The following is a 9,229-nucleotide window of genomic DNA, read 5'->3' on the forward strand; positions in this document are numbered from 1 at the left end:
TTCAGGTTTTCAAAATAATTTCTGCACATACTTTTAAAATTGTAGCATTTACAATTTCAACTTAACAAGCAATAACAACAGTGTAATCTATAATTTCGACTTGGACCATGAGAAACACTTGCTAATACATTGCATACTTAAGCGTGACAACATGAATTTAACTGAAAAAGAAATTATTGGAAATACACCATGTAATATTAATGGAAAAGTGAGAATGTTTGTGGGGCTAGAGTACTCTACAAAAGTCTTGAGCCACACCTCATTTAAATTTTTTATTTTATTATTTTGCTTCCAGGTGGATTTTCCTGAGCTTTTTTTGGGTCTTGAAACAATAGTTCTTCAGGAGCTTTGAAGGTCTTTCAAAAGTTTTCTTTGGACATTGGCTTGTTTTTTAGCCGAGATCTTGTACCTGACCATTTTCAGAGGAATTGTTTCTTGTTAAGCCATTTAACACTGACCTGTGAATAATTCAAGGACAAAAAGGAACCTAATTTGAGGGATGAACCAGTGTCTACACATAACAGGCAACTTAGCAAAGATTAAATTTGAAATTATATCTTAGCTCTGGCATGAATTGGTGTGGCATTTCAGCCAACATTGTTGAGGAAAAGTCAAAATGAATAGAAATATGAAAGCAGAAAAATACTATCAGACTTTGATTCACCATGCAGTACCTTCTTGAAAGTGTCTTATTGGAAAAGGTGTCATTTTTCAGCATGGTAATGATCCCAAACACGCTGCCAATGCAGTAAAAGGATACTTGGATAGAAAAAAAAACACTGTAACACCGGGATTCCCACATGCCGCCAGGCAAGTCAGGCAACAGTTTGGGCTCCCAAGGCCAGTGGGAAGCCTCAGAAGGCTGACAAACTTCAAGCTACATCAGTGGCAATGCACATTCTGTTTAAACAAACCTAATCACAGCAATGAAAGCCCCTCAACCAAAATTTAGTTATTCATCTAAAAGAGGAAGAAAAAAAAATAAAATAAGAAAATGATTCAAAAAATGAGACAGTGGTGAGTGGTGCAAATAACAGCAATTCATTTTAATGCTAAAAGACTAAATGCTGCTAAACTATCTGGATGACAGACAGTTGAATAATGTAACTTCAACTAACATAGGATCATTTCTTTTACTTACTTTAATTCAACTTTAGTTATCTTAGCTTACAAAAGCCTACAGTGCTTAAATCTGATATCTAGGATTTGTGTGGGTTGAGCGGGTGCTACTGAAGTCAGAGTCTGGACACTGGCAGTCAGCTTGTTAGTGCTGTGTTGTTAGTATTAACACTTCATAATCAATCAGTTCTTGTCTTGTCTTGGCCAATGTTACTAAAATAATAAACATAGTATCTGGTATTTCTAGAATAATGGTTTACTTCTTGTTTTATAAGACTGCTGATGCAGTTTGTGGCGCTGTCAGAGTACTTATAACACACGGTGATGAAAATTGGTTGAAAGGGCTTCTTATCAATTTTTCTCTAGGGTCCCAACAGTCTCTAGACGCTATCAGTCATGGATTGGTCTCCCCAGAGCCTGGACCTCAATATTATTAAAGCAGCGTGGGATCATCTTGAGACAGACATCCAAAAAAGAACTTTGAATGCTAGCTGGAGAGCTATTCATGAAGACTACTTAAAGAAATGATAAGAATGCTTGCATAAGAGAGTTCAGGCTGTGTTGAGGAATAAAGGTGGTCACATCAAATATTGACTTTCAAGCTTGTTAGATTTGTACAAATGCTGTATTTCCATTAATGTTTGCACGTTTCAATAAATTGGTATAAATGTCCATTTCCCTTTTTCCTAGCAAAATATAAAGAAATGACGGGTGGCGCAACTCTTGCACAGTACTGTATACGTGACTGAGTGAAAACTAGAAAAGCATTTCTATTGAAGCAGTTCTTCTGTTAAAGCAGAGGCAGAGACTTTTAAGTCAGAGCAAATGACGCTGACAATGCCTTTGCTGACAGGATTTTTGTTTTTATTCGTCATCACTTGACCTTTACTCATCTTCAGCGTCATTGTGAAAATGATCAATCTTGACCTTTTTACACCCTTCCCATGGAACACTGACACATTCACATTCTAAACAAAAGAAGTACTGTTTAAAAAATAAATTAAAAAAAAGGTAAGCATGTCTGTGCTTTTGTATATTTCCCCATTCGTCTGCCTGCCCCTACTTACTAGTTATTTTGTTGCACAATTTTGCAGTCTGGAAATTTATCTAAGTTACTGAATAAAAACAAAACAATTAAATTGGAAAAATAAAGCCATATCACAGCATACGACAGAATTTTTCAGTATTTTTTAAAAATGCTGATATAAACTCAATTTGGAGAAATCTTTGGAAATTCAGGAAAAAATATTTTATTTTTCATCGGGGATCAATTAAAAGAATTCGGAGACTGAAATGATGTGGAACCGGACCCAAGTTGATAGCTCGTTCGTTTAATGCCCCATCTCCAACAGAAAGGTTTAAACATCAGGAATTTGCAAAGAACAGATGTGCTAGTCTGCAGCTCTTCCACGACTATATACAAGGACACAGCATTTTACCTTTAAGGTTCAATGTAAGAAGTAATGTAATAATGTAAGACATCCCAATCATTTCACCAGAGAAAACAATCTCCATTCCTCAGATGTCAGATAAACCCAGTTTTGCTTTGATAATAAAATATGTGTAAAACAATGTATCATCCAACATCTACTTGGCTTGCAGCTCATTTAACCCAGATGTGGAAATAACAAGATTAGAGGCAAGCCTGCCAAATCTCCGCTGGATGTATCCAATCACATTATGTATGAAATACACTGCGGGAATACAGAATATTTCACTAGTGATAGCTGAGATGTGTGGCGGCAGCTGCATAGGCACTCTGTCTTGTGGCTGCTTCTTGAAGCAGGGATGTGCGCCAAGAAGGATCTGAGTCCCTTGCAAATCCATTCACTGGGAATGGTTGTCATCCCTCCAATCCATTCAAATTTGATTTGGCAAAAAGTAGTTTGCATGACAGAACCTTGAGCTTCAATTGGGGGAGGTGATGAGGGGGAGGCAAATGACGCACATGCCCAGGAAGCTAAATGAGTCAGGAGGAGGATTCCCAGTGTTCATACAATACACTTGGTTATTAAATTTAATCCCTCATTTTGAAATGGCAGTTTATTCAACAAGGACATAGCCAGCATTTGTTGTGTAGTGTACACTAAATACACGGAGTGGCAGAATGCAAGAAAATAATAATTAAGGTACAGTATGCAAGTATAGCTTGAATAGTAGCTGTTCTATGCAATTCTGCATTCTGCTATTCTGTACTATGCTAAAAATCAACTAATGCACTGTGATAATTTATTTTAGAAAATTCAACAGGCAAGTGGGGCCATGCTTTTCAGTACACATAGGGTATCCTTTCCTTGTCTTTCTTCACTGAACCAAGTAGCAGCATGTTAAGCAGTTACACAAAGGTGGTTATCAACCGTGGTTTCCCAATCTAGCTATGGTGACAAAGAAGCAGTGTTTGCCGTTTATGATAGCAAACATAGAAAAATCTAGATGCAGCAGAACAGCAGATTTTTACAAGCAAAGAGCAAAGCATAAAATTTGAAAACTAAGATGACTGCTTGTTGTGTAAAGTCCTTCGAATAGTAAGAAACACTATTTAAACAGCACTTTCTTCAAAGTCTATTTATTGATGGCCATGGCTCCGACTGTAATTACAGCTGTGAATGTCTTTAAATAAATGTGTTGTAAGACATTTCCACCCGCCTTCTTTCAACTGCAACCCTGGTGATAATAAACTGTCTTAGACCGAGTAAAGAACAACAAAAAAAGAACCATATTTAAAACCAGTAACTTGCTGACTTGCAAATTTCAAACCTCCCCAAATAGGTCACAAGGGTTTTTTTTTAGAATGATATTGCTATACAGCAAAACTACAGTGGAATAGCCTGAAAACTGCTTGGAGCCAGCAGAAAAAAATAAATGTGAAGAATTAAGTCACCATCTGCCAATAGCTTGTATTTGTCATTCATGCTCAGAGACAGGTGAAGGGTTTATAAAAACTACAGACTTGCTTGGTTCTGTATCCAAGGTCTGAAGAATCACTCTGGAATGGTGACGCTGTGTTCCAGACACCTGATTAGCCAGGAAGAGGTACTTTTGTGTCTTGACTCGAACATAACCTGCTCCAAAGCAAATCAGCTCTATAACATAAGGTAGCAGAAATAGTCCAATAGGTCAACCACTTTCATAACTTTGGAAAGCCAAGTACCCAGGGTTAAAGAGTTAGAGCATCTTTGCTTAATGGGCGACAGGTTTGTGCTAGAGTTTTGTTGCTGCATCTGACCCCAACTACTATATTATATTATTATAGCTGGCGGAAAGACCCACTCCAGTCATGGTTGCTACTGCTGAATCTCTTGTCAACAATGGTGTATTTGCTAAAACATGTGTCCCTGACAAAGACAGAGAGTGAGGGCATTGTGAATTTGCTGCCTCTGCTATCAAACTAACTTGATCATATAGACAACACATGTTGCAATACACACCCCAAACCACAGACACACAAACAAACTGTTAGGTAATTCATGAATGTACTGAAGCATAGTATTTGGGGCTTTAACGTGCTTCTTTTTTCAATCAGCACCAACCACCTGATTTTCTTTTTTCTGACAACATGTATATATTCCAGAAAACAAAACAAAACAAAGGACTAAGGCTATTGTTTGACTTGCAAGTCAAGACAAGACTTGACCCGAAGTGTTTGGCTGTCTTTTACTCTGTAATTCTATGTGCATTTATTAAACATGCTGATCAGTACAGGGAAAGAGTAAACTGCAGAGGAACATTGCTACTCTTGTAAAAGAGATGGGAGAGGATGCATTAATTGAATTAATGATAATAATGTAGGTAAGACATATTGTGCAGTGTGCCTCAGCACTTTCAAGGAGAATTCAACATCATAACTTTGGCTTTAGGGTCTTCATAAAGTCAATAAGATGGACCTGGTATAATGCCCTGTCAGATTTACATTATAAACCAGCTTGCAGTTTTATATAGCAAGCACTTTACGAGATTAGCACTTTTTTTTTTCTTCATGAGCTGCTTCTGGAACAAAGCACAAGCTGCATTTAGCAGTATTATTTATGGGCTTTTCTTTGTTCAAATGTATATTTCCAGCTTAGATTTAGAATAGAACAGGTTGATGCTTTGGACCCTGAAAAAATCCAGTTGATGAATTTGTGCTGTCCATGACCTGCCAATAGGGCTTTGGCATTTCGTAATAACATTATCAATTAATGATAAGTGTGACTCGTAATCTGTGCTCATTTCTTCCCCCTGTTTAGGCACATTCTAATTATCCATGAAATAAGGGACAGGTGTTGCTGTATGTAATAAAAATAAAAGGCAGCTATGGATTTCTATTAGCACATGAAAGTTATAATAAATTCAGTATTTTTATTGATGATATTTCTAGTCCAATCTTTCCCGTTTGAGGAGGTTTTCAGAGCCTCGGGGAAAAGAACCTTAACTGAAGAGAAAACAAAAGAAGAGTCAAAGCAGTGTTCTCAAAGCCAAAGTTATAATGAAGTCCGCACAGACGTGCCGCTATCTTCTCTAGCTGCAAAAAACGCCCCCCCCCCCCCCACAAAAAAACCCCCCAACTTATTCACAAGGGGTTGCCACAGTGGATTAGCCTGTATGTATGAATTGGCAGGTTTTAGACCGGATGCCCTTCCTGCCGCAACCAAAAAGGGATTCGTCTCCTCCCAGGACTGAACCAGGAATCTTTTACTTGTTAAATGAAAGTGTAAGCTCAAATATAAAATTATACTGTATAAAAACAGTTGGTGGATATTGTATAGACTTTTATGACTCAATAGAAATCTTTTTTTAGTGGAAGTATGCTGCATTGAAATTTTAAATCGGATATCGACTATTTTAATTGTTTCCACCAACCATTTCACAGTTGCTTCTTCCTCATAAATATCGGCTGTGTGGGTAAAATATGGCAATATGTCGTTCTGCATTCTAGACACAATTAGCAAGTTGCCATGCAGTCACCAATTAACCCAACAAGCACAATGTAGTTTTGTACTTTAACCCAACCAAGTAGCAAATAAAAAGAAAGACAGGAAAAAGAGGTCCAGGCTTTTGGGAGATTATGTAACTTTATATTAAATATTCCCTACTGTTTTTTGGTAATCTTTGATAATGCCAAGCTCAGACTGCACACACCACTGGCTCTGCCTGGCTAGCTGAAGCTGTTTTGCTTTGATTTCTCTAATGATTCTGCCTAAAATGTGATCTAACTCAGTCAAACAGTACTTTTTTATGTGTTTAAATACAAAAAAAATAAATAAATAATGAGAGGAAGAAGAAAAAAATAAACTGCTTAACTCCTGTATTAGCAACAGCCTTCATCAGACATTTCCTGTTGCTTCTTATGCAACTTGAACATAGGGTGAAGAGAAATTTCAGAGTATTCTTCCCTGCAAAAATGTTTTATTTCATCATCATATTTCTGGGATGTCTTGATTAAACAGCCCTTGTTAAGTCATGCTATAGCATCTCAGCTGGGTTGAAAATTTTTCCAACCATCCTGCCATTGATTTACTTGTGTGCTTTGGTTCATTGTCTTGTTGCATCACCCAGTTTTCTCCTAAGCTTCAGGTCCAGGCTTGCTGCTCTTATGTTCTCTATTCCCCCTGAAAGACATTTGAAAACCAAACCCACTACAACACAGTAAAGTATTGATAAAGCAGAGAACACACACACCCTTTTCCCTGTGCAAGCATTCTACAAATAGACAAATGATTGGATTTAAAGCACATTCTCTAAAGCATTAGCATATCTAAAGTTTAGAGAAAATAATTGCATTTGTGGATGCAAACAGGTTTTTGGGTTTTTTTTTGTTTTTTTTTTTCAAAGCACAAGAAGTTTATTACGTTTATATCGGCAAAGTCAGAGCAGGCAAAAAAACAAAACAAAACAAAAAAAACCCAAAGTGAGGCCTGAGTGAAAGGATTAAGAGAAGAAGAGGGCCCAGAGCAAGAGCTGCTGCTGGTCTGATAACTTTGCTGAGGAAACTGATTCACATTGGCATTTGGCAGACATCAAACCATTACCACTCGCAGAGGACATAAGGAAAAATAAACCGACAGTTCACCCGACACCCGCCCCTTCAAAATATAGCTTGAAACCACAGCACACACTGGTTCAAATATTCTTTTGTTTTTAGAGCTGCAGCTCACATCAGCTACAGCCACTTAACTTGATTTATACATGGCTCACCAAGCTTATTTAGCCAGCTCCCCGAGTTAGTTTATATGGCATTGATGATCAGTAAATTAACCTGATAGAAAGGGTTTATTTTCAGTGCCAACCTGAATAAGCTACAGCACTTTGCCTCGAGTCCTTTTTTTCTGTTAGGTGCTAGAAATGAACGCCTAAAATCCTACACCAAAACATTTAATTGTCTGTGAGCACAGTTCATGTTTGCACTCAGTAATTACTGAATTACAAGTAATGACTCCTTGAAATTAAACAGTGATGGGTCATTAAGATCCATTTGGGATTTTTTTTGTCTCTAGATTTAACATACCAGTAATGACTATGGCTCAATATTCAACCTATTACCTTTGTTCATTTTAATGGTTTTTAACAAGTAGTGGTAGAAAAATCAGCATAAGCTTTAAATTTGATTTAGTAATTTAGGACTGACAGCATGCATAGGAGTAAACATGAAACATAAGCCTAACAGTCTCAGGCGTGAAAACAATGATCTTAATTGTCTGTATTTGGAAAATGACCAAATAAATGCAGAATGTCAAGAAGAGAGGAGTCAAAGAATGTCAAAATACTGAAGAGGTATTTCATAGAGTATACTTATATCATACCCTGATCTAAATGAGTGATATTCAAGTGTTGAGTGACTATGTGCCATGTAGGGTTACAGTACTGAACGTCAATAATGTAAATTCAGGTGACCATTTGGTGTGTCATGAAGCTTTTACTGAAGCTAAAAATCATAAACTCAATTACACTTTAATCAATGAGGAAAAAAAAAAAAATTTATGGGTTGAGTGGCACCTCTACAGCACTTGACCTATTAAACATCCTTCATCTGATAGAAAAAGCTGGGCAAAACATAAGGAGATGGCCTGTGTAACAACTTGTGTGTTCTTGAGCAGGACTGCTAGCGGTTATACTGATAAATGAGAAAAGGAGTCGAATGATGTGATTTCTAGACCATTCGGCTACAGTCATGAGCCCCTTTAGAGACACCTGTTCAACTACTCGTTGATGCAAATATCTAATTAGCAAATCACACTGCAGCAACTCATGGTATACAGACATGCACAAGACAATCAAGACAAGTTCAAATCGAGCATCAGAATAGAGGAAGAAACATTGTCTGCATGACTTTGAAAGAGGGATGGTTGTTTGCGCCAGACAGGCTGGTCTGGGTATTTCAGAAACTGCTGATCTACTGGGTTTTTCCCCATGCAACCATCTCTTGGGTTTACAGAGAATGGTTAGAGAGAGAAAATGTCCAGTGAGCGGCGGTTCTCAGACAGAAAATGTCTTGTTGATGCCAGAGAATGGCCAGGCTACACATGGGCTAGGCTCCAGTCGTCCAATGACCCTGAACTGGATAAGGACAAGATAGCTAGTTGGGTGGATAGAAAAAATAAGCTCCAAGATTTTGACACTTTGTCAGAAAATCTTATGGTGAAAATTAAGGGGAAAAAAAAAAGACCCATGGAAAATGAAATTGAATATTTCACCACTGAGACCTCTAAATACTTGTTTAAAGAAAAAAACCATCAGCAGTTATGATGTGCATTTTGATGTCAAAAATGTTAAATGCCACAAGTGAGATATTGCCTCAGGAGCAGTTGACTGTACCGGCTGGCTGTGATGAATCAACAATCAATACGATAACCTGTGTGAAGCTTAATCTGAAGATAATCTATCCCAATTTTAGCAAAGATTGAAAAGAATTTGACCAATGACTTTGACCCTTTGCTTAGACACTATAGCACTTGGATCTAGAGGTGTTAAGAGACTTCAGAAAAGAATGGGTACCTACACAGCTATGCTGCTTGGCCACCAATAAACTTTTTGAGGGAATTCAAACTGAACCAGTGAGCAAAAACAATCAATTATCTGAGCTTGTTTGATTGAAAGCTTAAAGGTTTCAAGGGTTTGTGCCTTCAGCCATTTA

Source organism: Aulonocara sp. 'chitande type north' Nkhata Bay, linkage group LG1 (assembly GCF_057382095.1).
Source record: "Aulonocara sp. 'chitande type north' Nkhata Bay isolate Kocher_YH1m ecotype deep benthic linkage group LG1, A_spYH_male_GT1.1, whole genome shotgun sequence".
Classification (NCBI taxonomy): Eukaryota; Metazoa; Chordata; class Actinopteri; order Cichliformes; family Cichlidae; genus Aulonocara; species Aulonocara sp. 'chitande type north' Nkhata Bay.